Raw genomic sequence first — 19,970 nt, forward strand, 5'->3', positions numbered from 1 at the left:
CAAGGGCATAAAAAAAATTCTTGGTCCAGGAAATTTTAAGAATTCCAAGGAGGTGATGGAAGAGGGAGTAGGTTGGAGATGAGAAGGATGAGGGTGAATTGGTCAGAAAATAAAGCAGAGCTTCTGAGTATGTGAAGCAGAACAGGTACACAGAGATCAGGTACACAGTTCTGAATGCAGATACTGGAAAAAGCAGAAATAAGTCCTGGACCCCAGGAAAAGAGAAGACAGAACAAAGGACTGCAGTTAAATAATTAGAGTAGTACCTATCTGTTTATGTTCTGTAGAGATGGATCACTCTCATGAGATGATCTCCAGCAAAATATGGACTATAGAAAAGATGATTCTAAGGTTAGATACTATCCCTATTGGATGTTTGTAAAATTTAAAAGCAGTTTTTGAGCTTAAGAATCTATGTGGTGAACCAATCTTTCTTATTTTGTCTAATCCAGGCTTTTGCCAAATTCATTAACCTCTCTTTATTAGTGGTCTATGGTATACACTTCGGGAAGTGCTCAGCCCTCCCTAGGCCAGAACTCTGCAGCATTCTGGTTTCTTTCCTCACTCTCTAAAACGCCTTTAGCTCTGGGTAGAAAAGGGCAACAGTATACACAGCAGAGAGCCTGAATGCCTCTGTGACAGAGAAAAGTCCCTCTGTTATTTGTTCTCACTTTCTGTGGCCACTCTGCTTAAGACCACATTTCCCAGTCTTTCTGAAAGTGGGCAGAGCATGTGACTGGATTCTGACCAATGGGTCAGCAGAAGTCATGTGTGCAACCTCTAGGTTTTGCCCTTAAAATGAAAGGAGCATAATCACGTGGTGACTGCAGACAATGTGGATCCCATCAAGCTGGTTGTCTTTCTGCCTGCCCTGTGTCACAAAACAGGGATTCCTTATCACAAAACGGGGATTCCTTAACGCATCATCAAGGGGAAGGCAAGACTGAGACATGTAGTCCACAGGAAGACCTGCACCACTGTTGCCTTCACACAGGTTAACTCAGGAGACAAAGGGGCTTTGGTTAAACTGGTGGAAGCTATCAAGACCAATTACAATGACTGATATGATGAGATCCGCTGTCACTGGGGAGGCAATGTCCTGGGTCCCAAGTCTGTGGCTTGCATTGCCAAGCTTGAAAAGGCAAAGGCTGAAGAACTTGCTACCAAACTGGGTAAAATGTACACTGTTGAGTTTTCTGTACATAAAAATAGTTAAAATAATACACATTCTCCTTCAAAAGAAAGAAAGAAGGAAGGAAGGAAGAAAAAGAAAAGAAAAAAGAAAAGAAAAGAAAAGAGAGAGGCATACACTCTCTTTTCCTTCTCATGTTCCTGAAGGTTGAATGTAAATTCAGGGCAGGGAACTAGAGCAGCCACCTTTGACCATGAGATAGAAGCTGTATGTTGAGGAGGAAGATCAACAAAGATGGAAATAGCCTGGGTCCTTGCCACCACGGGACCTCCATGTCCAGACTGGCTGCTTACTCTCAGTCTGTTCCTGAGAGAGAGAGAAACCTCTCTCTTATTTTAACTGCTTTTTTTTTCTGTCCTTTGTTTCAGCTGCTGAACTAGTATTCAAGCTAATACAATGGTATCCCAGAACTTGATTCCCGATATCATTAAAGAAATGCCAAAAGGATAGTAACCCAAAATGGCCTCTAGCAATGGAGACAGCAGAGCAATAATTACTGATGCACAGCTTGGTGCATGCTTTAGGCTCTATGAAGGAGAGGAACACCCTAAAAATGATGCCAGGTTCACTGGGTCCCGCCCTGCAGAGCTGCTTTATGTCACTCACTCCCTTTCCCTCACCACACACTAAGCGCCTCAAAAGCGGGGGCATTCAGCACACCATTGGGGGCATGGCATTAATTTCTGAATCTTCTCCCTCAGCCAGGTTCTCTCATCCAACCAGATACTGCATCTCACCCTCATCCTGCTGGCAACCCCTACTGTTTGTTTTCCTCTCTTGCTTCTTGGAGTTGCAGTTCACGCTGAGATCCATTTCTAGAGCTCTGACTTTGGTTCACCTCTAACATAATTTGGCTAATTTATCTTAGTTTCTTCTCCCATCCCAGCTCTGCCTCCTGAAAGGTAACTTTGCTGATTAGCAGAGGTTAACATTTTTTTTTAAAGGCAGAGGTGGATACAAGGGTGTGATTGTTTGCATGCTTTGATTCTTATTAAGGAAAAAATAAAATAATTCACGCTTCATGATTGGAGTTTGAAAACAAAATGGCTTAGAACACCTGTGTGATAAAATAGATTTTAAAAGTTATTATTTTTAGTTAAAAAGAAGTTTTATAGACTAGATATAGTATTAAACACAAACTAAGACATGGAATACTGTAATATTATTGTATATATTTTAAAAACAGATTATTTGTTCCATAAATATTTATTGACCGACAAGCCAAGAAGCTATCACCTGTCAAGCAAGTTGCTAATGTGAGAACAGCTACAAAGGTAAATGAATATAATTCCTTTTCTTCAGAAACATGAAACTAAGTCAGGCAGAAACACATGAAACTAAGACACTATAGGCTATGATAGAATGCAATAAATATGGTAAGCTCATGAACCTGATTTTCCTAAACAGTATCCATTTAAAATACTGTCCCTCATACTTTCCAAAATATATGCACCAACTTCTGACTTGGAAAAGATGGTCTCTTTGGCTGTAAGATTATGTACAAAGCACTTTGTGAACTCAGAGGAGGAAACATCTTTCTGCCAGGGAGAATCAGGCAAAGCTTCAAAGAGAACATTATATTTAAGTCTGGTTTGGAAGGGTAAAAGAGGAGCTTGACAAGGGGCTGAGGGGAGAAGATGTGCGTGATAGAGAGAGGGAAATACAAAGATAAAGATTCCTGGAAGGTCATCACTTTCCATTAGTAGTTTTCTCCTCATTCGTAAGTGATGTCAGACATTAATTCATTGGAACCTCACATCTCTATGAGCTGTTTTGGTATATTATTATCCCCAAACCTTAGATAACCATGTAAAGAAGTCTCTGGGAAAATGCTCCAGAACCTTGAAATTTCTCCAGGGTCTGCCTCCTACACACAATATTAAGTAAGCTTGTCTGCCTGGGTAACTCTAGTTTCCATGTTTGGCTTCTGTTTCGCTGTGCAGCCTTGTGGCTAGACACATTGGTTGCATTTAGGTTCTGACTTTACTTCCAGTGCTGTGTTTGGCATTCCCTCGGCTCTGTGCTCTGTAACTCTCAAGTCAACCCCATTTCAGTGGGAGTATCTCAGCCTCAAGCCCAGAGCCAGATCAATTCTAAGATTTAGCCTCCTTCATCTCTGCTGCAGTTAATTATGGGTAGGGATTAAAGAGCTGAGAATGGTCAAGAAGGCTGCATTCGGATCTCTGTGTGTGGCCTCATATACCTTGTTGAGTTTACAATGAATAAACATTGTAAAAGTGACATGGTAAGATTGTTTGGTGACCGCAGAGTTAGAACAAGGGGCAATGGTTTTATGATCAGAGGTGATTAGGAGCCTGGGGCTTTGTCTCCACCATAGAGGCATGAACCTCAGGGCAATAGATCCTTGCACCAGTGTGAAGAACCGCTTTCTTCTCTGCTCAGTGCTTGAATAGGAGCTGCTAATTTCTGACCCTAAGTTGCCAATCACCTAACATGGTATGAAGCAAGTGATAGTCACATTTACATTTCAGTATTCAATTCCTAAAATCACTTCACTTGAGAGTTCATTGACGGTCTCTTCAGAACCCATTTATAGTTAATCTGCAACCTTAACCTCTCTTTCCTTCCTTTCCTGACATTTTCCCCTCAAATATTCTGCATTCTGGCCAGACTGGACTGTTACTTGTACCTGGACACTGGTTTCTACCTGCTCTCTTTGGCTTATTATTTTCTGCGGTCAGAATTCCCTTCTCTCCATCTGTGCTCTCCATCCTCGAGAGTGTAGCTCCAGTTCACTTCTTGCCTTAAGCTTTTTCTGATTCCTGCAGTAATTGTGATCTCATCCTCCACTTAGCCCAGTGACCTTTATCACCCTGTGCCTTGGGCTGTTGTTGCTATTTGCGTGTCTGGATACACATTGAGCAAGGACAAGAAACTTTGCCTTTGATCTCTCCAGCAGTGCCTGGCTCTAGCAGACTCTCTTCTCTCGAAGTATGTGAATCTATTTAAATGTTATCTAACCACTCTCTGTATGCTGATGGGAAATTGTATCTGAAAAAAATAGATGTTGATAGGAACAGCTAACAAAAGACAGAGTTGACAATCAGTTGGAATAAAACATTCCAAACCAAATATAAGGAATAAGATGAATTGGCCAAATCCCTTCAGATGTGAATTAAGGTTATAGAGCTAATAAATATCTATACATAAAATATTTTTTACGAGAGAAATACTCCTCAGCCAGATATGGCAGAGAATCCCTTTGATTTGGAAAAGGCAAGCGATGACTTTAATGTTTGTTAAAAAGAGAAGTAGCAACTGAACTAACTGCTGGATTCTTGCACAAGCCATGAGTGCTAGAATCTGAAGCAGAGACTGAGTTGAAGTTTTGTAGAAAGGGTAGAAAAAATGTAGTAGAATTAAGAGAATAAAACAGAAGTTTAATAAATTTATTTCATTAATTTGTTAGCTTCCTGCACTTGGTATTCTCAGTGAGTAACTTAGATAGTGAGTTAGTTTAAGTTTAATTCTGAATATTCCAGTTTGTTTGGTCATGGCTCTTAAATATCTGGACCGTCTAGAACCTGTAGTGAAAAACATTAGCTGAGTTTCACCAACCAGTCAGCATTCTCTCAAATCTTCAGAATACTAAGATATTATGTCAGAGGCTTTCTAGTTGACCTAGCCCCAAATTCCTCTTTAGCTTTCTCTTACCCCTACTTAGAATCCAAAGAAAGGAACTTTCGGCCATTCACACCCCAAACTTCTTGCCTTTCAACACCACCTGGGCAGATGACATCCCTTCCCATAAAAACAGTTGTATTTACCTCTCAAACCTCTTCATTAGCAATTAGAGTCTCCTTTGCTCTAAAGACACATGATATATCCCAGCCCAGTATGCCTATCACACTGCAATACTAAAGAAAGGCAAAATTGTATAATGGTTCTCTCCGCTGGTCCAGCCCAAAAGAAGCACCAACCATTCAGGGAAATTAGAATCACTCAGTGTCAGCAGGTTCAAATTGTACTTGAGGTCAGAACAGATTTTTGCTTTGGAAGAAGCAGAAGGGAAGAAGACCTAGAAGAATTGTTGGGATGATTCTTGCAGAAGCATGGGTAAAAGAAGGTGGCATTTTCATGAGCTGGGCTCTGCTTGGCACGCAGGGCTTCTCACTAGAAGACCAGGTTTAGTTTATGCCACCTCCTTTGCTGCCAGGCCATCCCACCAGCATCTCAGCATTGGAAGCCAAGTGAATTTTTCTAATAGTTAAGTCCAGTGTTTGGTTCACCTCCTTTTACCACAATGAACCCTGTTTATGCTCCATTTTTCAACCAGTCTCCTTAAACATAACATTTGCTCCATTTGTCATAAACCCCAAGGACATCACCGTCACAAAATCTTTACAGAGTAGCTGTAAATCTGTTGGGTTTGGTCATCACCCTGTGTTAATTTGAACTGGGGAACGATCATTATAACAGGATTTATCAGGGAGTATTTCTCTCAGCTATCAACATCTTCTGTCTTTTATGGATGAGAGGTGTTTATACTTCCTTACCAGTACAAGAGAAACACTGGAGGCAGGTATCCTGTGTGCTTGAATTAACATACCCTTTCATTTTTCTGCATTAATTTTTGCCTTTTCCCCTTCTTCCCTGTGGTTCTTCCACCCTTCACATGCTTAACAAAGCTACCATTGTTCCTACTCCTCTGGAAACTGAAAAGAATACCATAAATGTTTCCTCTGTGAGGCACACGTCAGGTTACCATCTTCTCTCCTCCACTCCCCTGGAAGAATGGTGTTCCAAGAGTGTTTGGATATTCCAGTGAGATCGCATGAGAAAAGTCAAATCTTCTTCTTTTTCTGTTAAAATTCTTTCGTTATTTTTTAATTGTGATAAAATTCACATAACATAAAATTTACCATTTAAGCCATTTTTAAGTGTACAATTCAGTGGCATTAAATACATTCACATTGTGCAACCATCACCGACATCTACCTCCAGAACTCTTTCTATCTTGCAAAACAAAAACTCTGAACCAGTTAAATAATAACCCCACAACCCAGCCACAGGGAATCTTTTTACTTTCTGTCTCCTTACTTTCTGACAACTCTATGTACCTCATATAAGTAATCGTACAGTTTTTGTCTACTTGTGACTGGCTTATTTCACTTAGCATGCTATCCTCAAGGTTTATTCATGTTGTAGCATAAGTCAGAATTTCCTTTCTTTTTAAGGCTGAATAATATTCTATTGTGTGCATATCATATTTTTATCTATTGATTGATTAGCACTTGGGTTCCTTCCACCTTTTGGTTGTTATGAATGATACTTCTATCAATAGGAGCTTGGATCCCCTTCTTTGGAGAATATGTAAAAAAGGGATGGGAGAATGGGAAAATGGCAGGAGGGTAGAAGGATTGTTGGGAGGAAAAGTTCGAAATAAAGTAATTTTGTTTTTGAATATATATCATAAAAATTCAAGCAACTCTGAAAATGTCATTCTAAATTCTACCGCTAGGAGAAAATCACTGGTAATATGGTGACGATCTTCTTTCTATCTATCTCTTTATATGTCCATGCCAAATATATCTTATATAAATGAATCATATCTTTCATATTGTTTAATAAGCTGATTTTTAAATTCAGCTTTATGATACGAACCTCTTTCCATATAAATAAATGTACTTTTATACCATCATTTTCATGGTTGCATACTTTTATCAATGTATCATAATTTATCCAATCTTCTATTGATGGAGTCTCAACAAATTATCATACCTTTATCAATGTATCATAATCTATTTATCCAATCCTCTATTGATGGAGTGTCTACAAATTATACTCTTTGTTTTTTAAAAAAGTTATTAACATAAAACAGTGTGGTGACAATTATTATTTTACATGTTATCTTTGTGCTCTTGTTTCCTAAGCCTCTAAAACTGGAAGTGAGTCAAAGGATTTAACTTGACATTTTATTTACCAAGCATAATTCATATGTGTGAAAATCCTAATATCTTAGATCTCTTATTCTTATATATTTATCTATGCCAAAATACATATTTCACATCATAAAGGACAGAGTGAGAGCTCTCTAGAGCTTTTCTGGGGAATGTTCTATGTGAAGAAGATTAGAGACACTGAGTTATATCAAAATATTACATTGTATATGAATGCATGTCAATGCAAAGTAGTAGAGAAGGTTGGATTTACTATCCTTGTTGGTTCAGTCAAGCAATGTATGTATAGTCATTAGGAAAGGAAAAACAATCTTGAAATGAGCCAAGTAATGGCTATAAATTCACTTATATCTTGGCAGCTTCAAAGCCAAAGTGGTGGTTGGATGTAAAGTGGAATTTTAATTGGCAGAGGAGGCAGATAGTGAGAAATGTTGATCTAATAATAACGTGAAGTCCAATAATTTGTGTTAATCCGGAATGTAGGTCAAATCCAAAACTGGTAGCCAGAAGCTCAAATCAGTGTCTAAATGGTTTTTTTGGCCAGTTCTGTTACTAAATGTGGTGCAATGGTGGAGTTTCTAGGCAAGTAGAATCTTCTAAATCTTACAGGTGATGGTATTATTTAAAAAATGGTTTATCATCCCATTTACTAAGGGCATGGGATATAGGATCTGTTAGCAGTGGTGAATCCATACAGGTCTGCAGCAACCTCAATCCTTGCCTCTTCAGAAGAAAGAATTCAACCAAGGGGAATATGGCAGAATGAGACACTGAGGCAAGTTTTAGAGCAGGAATGAGTTTATTAAAAAGATTAGAGCAGGAATAAAAGGAAGTAAAGTACACTTGGAAGAGGACCAAGAAGTGCACCGTTTGACCTTTGACTGGGGGGTTTTATATGTTGGCATGCTTCCAGGGGATTGAATCCCTTCTCCCTTGATGCTTCCCTTGGGGTGGGCTGTCCGCATGCGCAGTGGCTTGACAGCCACTGGGAGGGCTGCATTGGGAGCGTGTTTACTGAAGTTGTACACATGCTCACTTAATGCGTTTTTCCCTTCCCAGTTGAGTGTTCCTATAAGGTCATACACCAGTTAAACTCCACCATTTTGCCTCTTAGTACACATACTTAAGCCCACCCACCCAGCTCCTGAGATCTTATTGGAAAGTTGCTGATCAACAGTTTCAGGGTTTTTTTCTATCTAATGGGAGACTGCCTTTCCCTGGCGCTGCCTGCATTCAATTACTATTTTAGAGAGACAGTTTTACAACTGCCTGACCATCATGTGATTGTTGCCTGACATTCCTAGTGGTGGTTGGGGGTAGGTGGGGAAGGCTTTCCTGCCCTGCTCATGTCTGACTAGCTACCTCCTGTAACAGAGTGAACTATTTGTGGGAGAGGACAGGGATGGTCTTCACAGAGATTATCACCAGCCACGTTGGCTTAGATTTGAAGCAAACTCTAGATTCAGGTGGAACATTGGAGTGTGGGTAGCACTGTTTTATTGTAGGACAAGTTTCCAGGAAAACAAACTGAGCTGAAATTTAGAATGGAGGTAGTTTATTGGAGAGTGCTCTTGAGAACAATGCTTACAAGGATATGAGGGAAGGATGATTCAGCAGAAGGAAAAGTGATGTTGTAGTGCCTTTGTAACAGAGGTCTCACTCAATACCATAGTTGCAATCTCATTCAATTCATAGAGCCCTGAAACTTGAATGGCTGTTCAAAGATGTCCAAATGAGGCAAGAAGACTTGGGCTTTTGCTACCATGCTGATCAGTTCTTGGATATGGGCTACCCCCAAAGAAAGGCTGTAATCTTAGGCAAGGCAGCTCCCTTTGGTTGATGGCCTTCCTGAATGGAGGATCTGGGTGGCACACCATAGCACCTTCTATAGACTATAAGGCAGAAGTTCAGCTATATGAATCAAGCAGACAATATCTTGAATAGATAACCATAGTTCACTCTAATAGTATCAGATGAGAGCATCTAGGCTAATTTTACATCTTCTCTTAACACCCTCACTCCAGTCCATTCCATTCCACTTCAACATACTGTTGGTGAAAAAAACCCAAACTCTGAAGTATTTAAAGAGGCTTACTCTGAGCCAATTTGAGTGACCACGGCCTGGGGAACAGTCTCAACTTCTCAACTGTGCCCGAGGTGATTGACTTACAGTTTGGTTTTACCTATTTTAGGGAGACAAAATTTACAAGCAAAGACATAAATCAACACACCTCAGGTGTACATTGGTTTGGCCCAGAAAGGTGGAACATCTTGAAGGAGGGTGGGGGGTGTGCTTACAGATCATAAGTGGATTCAAAGATTTTTCTGAGTAGTAATCAATTGAGAGAGTTATGCTTTGTCTAAAGACTTTCAGTCAGTAGAAAGAAATGCTTAAGATGGGAGGGGTTGTGGAAACCAAGGTTCTTGTTATGTAGCTGAAGCCTCCAGGTAGCAGCCCTCAGACAGAATAAATGGCAAATGTTTCTTTTTGGACCTTAAAAGTTGTCAAACTTGGCCAGACTTGATGGCTCACACCTGTAATCCCAGCACTTTGGGAGGCTGAGGCAGGTGGATCACAAAGTCAGGAGTTCAAGACCAGCTGGGCCAACATGGTGAAACCCCATTTCTAATAAAATGCAAAAATTAGCCAGGCATGGTGGCACATGCCTATAATCCCAGCGACTCAGGAGGCTGAGGCAGGGAATTGCTTAAACCCAGGAGGCGGAGGTTGCAGCGAGCTGAGATCGCGCCACTGCACTCCAGCCTGGGTGACAGAGCAAGACTCCGTCTCAAAAAAAAAAAAAAAAAAAAGGTGTCAAACTCTTAATCTCTGCTAGATCCAGGAAATGCCTGGCAGCGTTAATGGAGGCTCTCTATAGATGCAAATTTCCCCCACAAAAGATGGCTTTGCAGGGCCATAACAAAATATGTCAAATATATTTTGGGGTAAAATATTTTGATTTCCTTCAAGATCTGCTATCTTTCATGTGATGCTATACTAAAGACAGGATGGAATTTGGTACAGTCTGCTTCGTCAATCTTTTGATTTCTATCTTAATGTTAGTGCTGGTCAGTTGTGTATAATGAGGTTTGTCCAGCCTCCCTTCCATTCATGGCCTGGGATTCAGTTTTTCAGGTTTCTATGGGATCTCATTGGCCAAGAGGGGGTTTGTTCAGTTGGTTGGAGGAATTGAGATTTTATTTTTTGTTTACAAAACAAACACACATGCTGATGAAAATGGGATTCCAGTATGAGTTCAGTTTGAGTCAGTAACTAGGCAGGGTTAAATGTTGAGGATGCAGGTCTTTCCTGTTGATAGATGCAGGAGACAGATAAGGGAGAGGGTCCCCAGAGAATCTCTGACCTGCCTGCACACTGGGAGAATGGGGTGGAGCCAGGGCAAGTTCATGCCGTGTACAGGGGTGAGGAGCCTAGCCTCTGCAGTTCCTGTGTGTGGCCTGGAATCAGTGGGTTAAGTGGGAGTCCTTGTTAGCAGGATCCCCTCTCGCTTTGCTGGAAGTTTTTTTCTTCTTTTCCTTTTTCACCCAATAAATTTCATTCCCTTCACCCTTCAGTGTGTCCGTGTTCTTAATTCTTCCTGGTCATGTGACAAGAACCCAGTTTTAGCTGCACTAAGGAGCAAAGTTCTGCATCACTATCTGCAGCTGAGCAGAAGGGACAAGGCAGTCATGGACTCCAGAGAGCAAAAATATTACCATTAAAAACCAGAGATGTATAGATCTGAAATGTGGAGGCCATATAAATTATGTTTCTATTTAAATAAGAAATTCCAACTCCTTATCAACCCCTTCAATTCTATCACTCATAGAATTAGAACTCATAGAACATTCATTTATTCATTCTTTAAATATTTCTAAATTAATTATTATATGCTAGGCACTGAGCTAGAGTCCAAGAATTCAAAAAATAAAACATAGTTCCTGCTTTTAAGGGCTTTGCAGCTAATGGGGAAAACAGATAAGATAGGACTGTGGCATGAATGCTGGTTACTGGGTTTGCTAGGGTCATGGAGTACACTTTATTAAATAGACTATAGGGCTTTCCTGTCTGCATTTCTGTCAATGTTGCATTTAACAACAGTTGAAATGGGCCTTTTTGTGCTTGGAGTGGTCTACAATTTAAACTTAAGATCTGGTTAAAATTGTCTGACTTCAATTTGAAGAGAAAAAATTACATTATGGTATAAAAGACAGTAACTGCAGTCAATGATTAAGCAGTGTCCCTCTAAAATTATCCAAGGGCTTATTTAAGTGCACTGTTAAAATATTTTGGAACTCTAAGAATTGCTGAAACAGAGCATGTCTTTCCAAGTTTCTATCTTTGTCCTCATGTGTTCTCTTTTATGTATGTTTGCCCTGGGGCTTAAGAATGAAGTAACTTTTAATGTGAGTTAAGAATGAAGTAACTTTTAATGTGAGTTAAGAATGAAGTAACTTTTTTAATGTGGTTCCAGTTAAAAGGTATGATTCCTGATTCTCCAACATTCTGATTTTTAAAATCTGCATTTGTTTGTATCTTATTTGGGAAGGAATTTACCAGATTTTCCATAGCACACATCATTTTCTAACATGCTATATAATTTACTTATTCATTATATTATTTATTGTCTGTATGACCTTGCTGGAATGTAAACTCTGTAAGAACAAAGATCTTTGTTTTGCTCAATGTTGTATCCCTCCTTCCTAAAAAATACTTGGCATGTGGCATATATTAATATTTCATAAATATGTGTCAAATGAATGAAATAAAAGATAAAGGAAGACCAGTTCCACAGACCATTGATGATGATGTGCTATGAAAGGAAGAGTATACATAACACAATTACTTGCACCCACTAAATAAATTACAGTATGTTAGGAAGCTCACCATTTGTCTTCCCATAGAATGACCCATCAATAGCTCCTGAACTTGGAGTTTTTCCTAATAGTATGTCCTCTTAGTTTTCTAGTTCAGACTTCTCTGGTCAGGCCCATTTCACCATGTGTATCTTAGGCCGGTTAGATATGGTTCATTTCATATCACATGGACCCAGTATAACTCCTTTGAGATGGTACATATAAACCAAAGCAAGTTAGAGGCAGAGGGAGGCTTGCTTCATTTCCATGTCTAATACCACAGAAAAACAACAGACTTCTTCTAAAAATGCGTAACTGATAAATGGAAATACTTCAATTTTTCCACCTTACTTGCCAGAATTAAGTTAGTTTATCTTACCTAGTTAGAGTACAAAGGCAGATTACTTCAAAAGTATATTTCTTTGATAGGACTACCTTGAAATTTTGACCTAAAAGATATGGGATTATTAAGCCTTTTTCTGTTAATTAAATGTTCTTTTTGAATATCCAATATAGTTGAATGAAAGTGATGGTACAATGGCTTTTACTCTCTGAAGTGCAAGCAATGCATGACCATCCTACAAAGAGAACCCACTATTTTCACAAATAGAACCCACTTGAGAATGGAATAATCCATTTGTGTTTAGGGAATAGGACTGTCCCGGTGCAAAGAAGTGGCTTGCTTCAGAGCTAAAATTCATCAGATTGATCCCATTAAAATAGAACTTATGTGAGAGTAATGAATTTTAAAGCCCCAAAAATAATTTTTTGAAGTTACAAATACAAGCAAATAGTGAGTTGAATTATTAACTTTAATAAATTTATCATCATAAAAGTATGTTTTAATTTGACTTCAATGGTTTTTAGCTCTGGATTCAAGCCAGGACGCTGTCATCCGAAAAGACGATCCGTGATCAAGAAAGAAACGTGTTGGGGTTTAGAAAACTGGGAGTTCAATACTGTGGAAACAGTTTTGAGACTCTAAATCTGAAAACTGAGAAATGTTTAGGCATGAGGAGGTGGTAGACAGTGCCATCGTATATGCATTATATCAAGGGATACCATTCTGAGTGCCCCAGTCCATGCCGGGCAGAGGCTCTGAGGATAGGGCAGCAGCTGTTGTAAAGTCGCATGGTGTGAGGATGCTGCTGGCTTACTAACACAGGAAAGTTGCTTCCAGTGTCTATGTTCCATTTTGCTTATATGCCTGCTGGTCTTGGAGCCACCTGAAGACCTGCAGAAGAAAGCAATTAAAGGTAGGCAATGAAGATATAAAGCACAGATTTTGAAACCAGATGACATCCCTCATTAGAGATGACTTATTTAACCTCTTTCATAGTTATGGAGAGGCAATCTCAGCACCTCTTATGGCAGACTTGAGATTCCCTTTGGTTATGGCCACCTCATATTTCCACTAGTGAATAGAATAGTTCTCACCAACTGTTCTCTTAGCTTCTTCATGTTTATTCTCCAAAATTACCCAATACCTATCCCACCGCTATCTTAAGTGGCCCAGTGTAGTTTTACCATCCTTTAAGATAAGTTCCTTTCCTTAGGCCTCAAGCCAGCTAGGTGGACTCTCAGTGTTCTTGTTCCTGAGGACAAGAGTCTTCTCAGGCTGGTACACAGCCTCAGCCTCACAGTTGAAGCTAATCTTACAGATGACCCAGTAGGTAGTCTAAGAAAATGCTTGATATACCAGAAAAAGTAAGGCAATATATTTTTCAAAATATTTGTTAAAACTTTGCTAATTGCTATATTTTACTTGGCTTTGCATTAGTGTCATTTTTTATTAGGAATTTCGTATGGGAAGAATGTTGGAGCACCTCCTAATCTTTTTCAGTGCTTAAGGTCTGCAAAAGTCTTTGTTTGGCTCCCACCCCAACCCTGAAGTTCTTTATTATCTTTTCTCTGGATCATGCACCCACATTTTCTTAAACTAGTCTCTTTTCTTGTAACTTGAGGCAAATGACCCAACCTCTGCTGCTGTTTTCTCAGATCCTGCTTTTCTCACTGCTCTCAATTTTTGCCTCTTTTTGATGTCACTTCCACTGCCCTATCTATAGAAGCAACAAACACCCCTATAAAATCTGTTGACTCTATGTTCTATTTCCTTCTTGTGACAACCCATTACCTCCCAAACAAATGAATTCATAACCATTGATCTAGACTAGTTCTTTTCTATAGCTAAAGTGGGATGGCTATACTACACATATCTTTGCATAGATCCTTCCTAAACTCTCTCTCACCCTAACACCTGCTTCCTTCAGCTCTGCATAAGCAGTTGGAGCCTGAGGTGGGTGTGGGGTGAGGAAGAACAGCTCATCTCAAATTTTCTAAAATCATCCGTCATCACCAACAGAAGCAGATCCATGTGGTATTAACAGCTGGCATGGTGACCCAGGAGGTTTGATAAAATGCATATTTTTACCTATACAGGGTGATGAGAAAGTGTTACCACTTCACATGGCAGCATTATAGTTAGGTCTATAATCAACAAACACCTGGGGAATAAATGAATATGTGTCTTTGTGTGCATATGTATGTGAGATACAGACAGAGAGGATTTAAATATATTTGTTTCTTACTGAAGGACCTGTTTTGTACTACATAGTGTTTCACTGAAACATGGAAGTGTCTCCTGCTCGAATGACAATGGGTCATATGTAATTGGTCCTCACCAAACCTGCCCTGTATATATATTTATATCCTCTCTAGTTGTCTTTTGTCAAGTAGTATGAAAGAAGAGCTGGAATCACAGGCTCAGCAACCCTGTTGGCAGGGTCATACCATCAGTTTTATTTTTTGTTTATATTTACTGCCTTTAAAAAATGATACTAGTAATATTTAATATATTCTTACTGTAAATTATTCAAATAATATCAAGTACAAGAAATATATAAACAGAAATGTGAATATCTTCATTCCTCCCGCACTGCCTTATTTACCTAGAGGGGAGAATGTCAACGTTTTGCCAAACCTCTGCTATGGTCTAAACGTTTGTATACCCCAAACTTCACATGTTGAAACCTAATCACCAAGGTAATGGTATTAGAAGGTAAGACCTTTGGGAGATGGAACCAGTGCCTTTATAAAAAAGACTTGAGGGAACCTGTTTGCCCCTTTTGTGAAGACACAGCAAGAAGGCGCTACTCATGAGGAACAGGCACTCACAGACACTGAATCCTTTTGATGGCAGTGGCTGCTGCCATCATGCCGGCTGCAGCAGGGAAGTGCAGCTGGGGCTGCACGCTCCAGGAAGCAAGTGGGAGCCCCGCCCCTTCTGAGTTGGGATGGGAGCTCCCCGTGTTGCTGCAGCTGCCCAAACCACAGCTGCAGACCCAGGCCTCCTGCTCTATAGAGCAGACAGGAGCCCCGACCGGGGCTGCAGCAGCGCAAACTGCAACTGTGGATCCGAGCCTCCCTGTGCTCTTGGGGGAGCTGGGAACAGGTAGGATCTGCCCTCCCAGGTGTAGCTGCAGCTGCAGCACCTGTGGCTGCAGACTTGGGCCTCCGGCTTCAGGAAGTCGGTAGAAGCAGGGAACAAGCAGGAAACCTGTCCCTTCCAAGTTGGTGGGGCAGGAGCTCCCAGGTGCAGCTGCTGCTGCCCTCCCAAGTACAGGACCTGGGGATCTCTGCAGCCTGCACCCTTGGGAGCCCTTGGGCACCCCAGGAAGGTCCCCCTCACCCCCGTCCCTGCAGGCTCAGGGGTGTCTGCTCCCACTGTCTGGCTTCTCTCGGCTCCCAGCACCGTCTCCAACCTCAGGGTGGGGTTGGAGCCAGGCCCCGGGGCCATGAATGGCAGCCGGAGGCAGACAAGAGCCCTAGACAGAAGGGGTGGGGTCCCCAGTAAGGCCCCACCCTCAGGCAGTGGAGGGCCTGAAGGCTGGGGACTGGGCTGCTAGTTTCTCCCACTGGAGTGGGAACTTGGGGTGCCTCTTCCAGCCTGCTCATGGCCACCCATGGACCAGTCAGCACACACTTCCTCCCCTCTGAGGTCCATAAAAGCCCTGGGCTCAGCCAGAGTAGGGCAGAGGGTGGCTGGAGGATGAAGAGTGCAGACGGACAGGCCAGTCAGCTGCAGACAGGAGTACCCTTTCCACTGACAGCGGCAGAGATGACCTGCTAGCAGAGAGGAGCTGCTCTGTCTGCTGAGAGTTTCAGAGACCTACAGAGACATCTGAATGACTTGCCTGCATGGAGGAGCCACCCTCTCCAGGACCTCCTCTCTGCTGGGAGCTAAACATTCGACAGGATGACCTGCCTACAGAGAGGAGCTACCCACTCTTCTGAGCTGTTCTATCACTAAATAAAACTCTTCTCCACCCTTCACTTGTCTGGATGCAGGACAAGAACTTGGGCAAAGGCACCATGGCCACAGAGGTTTCCAGTCAAAGAAATCAACGCTCCAGAGATCCCGTAACATTTTGATTCCTTGATCTTGGACTTCCCAGCCTAGAACTGTGAGCAATAAATTTCTGCTGCTTTTAAATTACCTAGCCTAAGGTATTTTGTTATAGCAGCCTAAATGGACTAAGACAACATCTTTTGGTCTTCGGTCTTTTTAAAAAATGCATTTATACATATGCACTATACACCACACAGTTTAGCTATTTGTTTTACACACATGATAATAATATATGGATCATTATTCAACCTGTTTTTTTCATTTAACAATAGGTCTTTAGAGCTTTGCACATCACTGCAGTCAGCTCTAGCTCCTTCTTATAATGACAACCAGTATTTCATATTATGCATATAATATGTATTGTTTGACCATTTCTCTATATAACCAATAACGAATGTTCTTGTATCTTCATGAAGCTATGTAAGTATTTCTTTAGAATGGAGTAACTGCTGAATGAAAGGGTATATACATTTTTCTAAAGTGATCTTTCAGATTCACTCCCTTCTATATTTTATATTTCCTATCCATTTCTGCTTAAACATTTAATATTTTCAATTATTTTAGTTGATACCATTCTGATAGGCAAAATTGGTCCACTTGTTCTAATTTGCACTTTTCAGATGACAGTAAATTGGGTATCCTTTTATTCTCTGTTTATACTTTTTCTGTAAATTTTCCTTTACATCCTTTGTCCATTTTTTAAATAGGCTATTTGGCATTTCCTTATTAATTTGTAAGAATTCAATGCATGCTACATTATTAACTTTTTTCTGTAAATTTTCCTTTCCATCCTTTGTCCGTTTTTTAAATAGGCTATTTGGCATTTCCTTATTAATTTGTAAGAATTCAATGTATGCTAGATTATTAACTATTAGCCCTTTAAATATCTTGCAAAGTTTTCTCCCTGTAATGTAACTTAATTTTACATATGATGTCTTTTACTGCATTGAAGTTTTAATTGATTCAATCTACAATTATTTTTATGGCTTTTTTTGCCTTGTTTAGAAATGATTTCCTTGTTCCAAAGTTAGAAAAATACCCTACTATATTTTCTTCTCACATACATTTCAGGAATAACTTTTAAATTTATGTGGAGTTTATTTCAGTGAGTGCCATTAGATATGGAGTCAATTTTTTCCCCAAATATATATTAATAGTTATTTCTCTTAACACAATTTGGTAAATTTCTTCAGCTGACTTAAAATGTCACTTTTATCGTAAACTAACTTTTAAAATATACCTAGGTCTGTACCTAGACATTGGCTTAGAATTCCAATTTCCAGAAAATTTGGCACATAACATTCAACATTGAGAAATAGCCTAGGAAACTTGAAGAAAAAAACACAGAAAGTAGAGATACACAAAATACAAAATGATAAAGGGGAAATAACCACATTAGAAGAACCATTTAAGATGGCTGAAATCTATGCAAATGAATTTTAAAACCTGGATAGAAATGAATAACTTTCTAGAAATTCACCACATTTATCAAAAGTGACTCCAGAAGAGATGGAAAATCTAAACAGTCTGATTTTTATAGAAGAAATCAAGAAAACTTTCAAAGAGTTACACCCCCATCAAGGCAACAAGACCAATAGTGTTACAGATGAATTTGATAAAGGCATTAAACGGCAAATAATTTCAATGGCTTTTTTTTTTTTTTTTCAGATGGAGTCTTGTTCTGTTGCCCAGGCTGGAGTGCAGTGGGGGTGGAGCCCTAGCCAGGGACCCACCTTTCTCTACCCACCACTTCCCTTCCCCACTTCCCTATCATTTAAAGGGACCACACTGTTCCCTTCTCAGCACTCCTATATCAAAACCTCCATATTCTCCTTATGAGACAGATATAACTGGGCTGCGCATCAGGAGGTCCCTCATGTTAGGCCTGAGAACAGCTCAGAAGAGTGGGTAGCTCCTCTCTGTGTTCTGAGAGCTGGCTGGGTTGCTGGAGGTGGGCCGGAGCAGGTGTAAATTCTGCGCCTCATTGTTCCCTGGTGCCACCAGACATTGCTCAGGCCACCAGCACCATGAAGATCTGGACTTCGGAGCACGTCTTTGACCACCCATAGGAAACTGTTACAACAGCTGCAATGCAGAAATACTCAAACCCTATGAGCCCAAGTGTGGCTGGAGTTAATGTGTTGGACAGACATATAGATCTGTCTGGAAAGTTGCACAGCCACAGACTTCCCAGCACAGAGTAGGGACTGCTGTCCATTGTGAAGTCTCTTATTGGTGCAGCAAGAACCAAAACGTGTGTGAGAACATTCTGTTGATCCTGTAGAGAAAGCAATGGAACTTAAATCTACTAATATTTCATTTGCAAATATGGTTTCAGTAGATTAGAGACATATAAAAACCACATCCTCAGGACCCAGAAGGAACCATTTTGACTCAACAAGCCGTAATCATCATGAAAGGAGTTAGCCTCAGTGGTTACCTTGAAGGACTGATGGTAAGTACAATATCCTCAAGTGCTAGTAAAGGTGAAGAAGCAGTGGAATTGGTAATACACAAATTAAATGCTGAGAGTGGGCTGGGTGCAGTGACTCAATGCCTGTAATCCCAGCACTTTGGGAGGCCAAGGCAGGCAGATCACCTGAGGTCAGGAGTTTGAGACCAGCCTGGCCAACATGGTGAAACCCCGTCTCTACTAAAAAATACAAAAATTAGCCGAGCATGGTGGTGGCTGCCTGTAATCCCAGCTACTCAGGAGGCTGAGGCAGGAGAATTGCTTGAATCCAAGAGGCGGAGCTTGCAGTGAGCTGAGATCCTGCCATCGCACTCCAGCCTGGGTGACAAGAGTGAAACTCCGTCTCAAAAAAAAAAAAAAAAAAAAAGCAGAGATTGAAGAATTGACAGCCTCGCCAAGAGGAAGCAATGGCAGCAGCAGCATTTGCAGAAAGGGGATCCTGAAAGTTGACAGACAACATCAGGTACCCCAGGTCTCTCCAAGCTGACCATATATTTATTCGTCATTTTAAAATTACAACTATACTTTAGGTAGATTTTTTTTGTTAAGCTGATATAAGGCTATGTGACTTTTGATCAAAACAGAAAGGCTTCTAAATAAAAGGGATCATCTGAAATTAATGTTGTTTGAAATTACTGTCTGATTTTGAGGATTCCAGTATTTATGTAAAAAATTAACAAGAAGTCCTTGGAAATTGGTATTGACATTAAATCTCTTTAAGGTAGAATTTTAAAGCTTTCCATACATTGGAACTCCACCTGCCTTTGGACCGACCCCAGAACAGAGCAGAGCCACTTCCTATTGCCCTGCTGCTGTATACGCTTCAATAGCTTGCATAAGGGAATTCACTCAAAAGGAGAAATTGCATGGTTTTAAACTATATTCTGTGTAAAATAACTTGCTCAGCTATAAACCACCATTAAAAACCAGTGTTTTGATTTGGTACTTAAATATTTTGGGAGTGAAAATCGTCACTAAAGTAACATATGACTCCAACAGAAGTATGGTTTTGTGTTATGTTTTGTTTAGTTTTGAAACAATGTCTCGCTCTGTCACCCAAGCTGGAATGCAGTGGAGCAATCTCAGCTCACTGCAACCTCCCCATCCTGGGTTCAAGCG

At 40.4% G+C, this 19,970-nt stretch overlaps 1 pseudogene; it reads left to right on the forward strand.

Moving 5' to 3' along the window:
• Positions 1-18,405: 18,405 nt before the first annotated feature.
• LOC115931588 (PRELI domain containing protein 3B-like) lies at positions 18,406-19,338 on the forward strand (annotated as a pseudogene).
• Positions 19,339-19,970: the final 632 nt, after the last annotated feature.

The sequence above is a fragment of the Gorilla gorilla genome, chromosome 1, assembly GCF_029281585.2.
Source record: "Gorilla gorilla gorilla isolate KB3781 chromosome 1, NHGRI_mGorGor1-v2.1_pri, whole genome shotgun sequence".
Taxonomy (NCBI): Eukaryota; Metazoa; Chordata; class Mammalia; order Primates; family Hominidae; genus Gorilla; species Gorilla gorilla.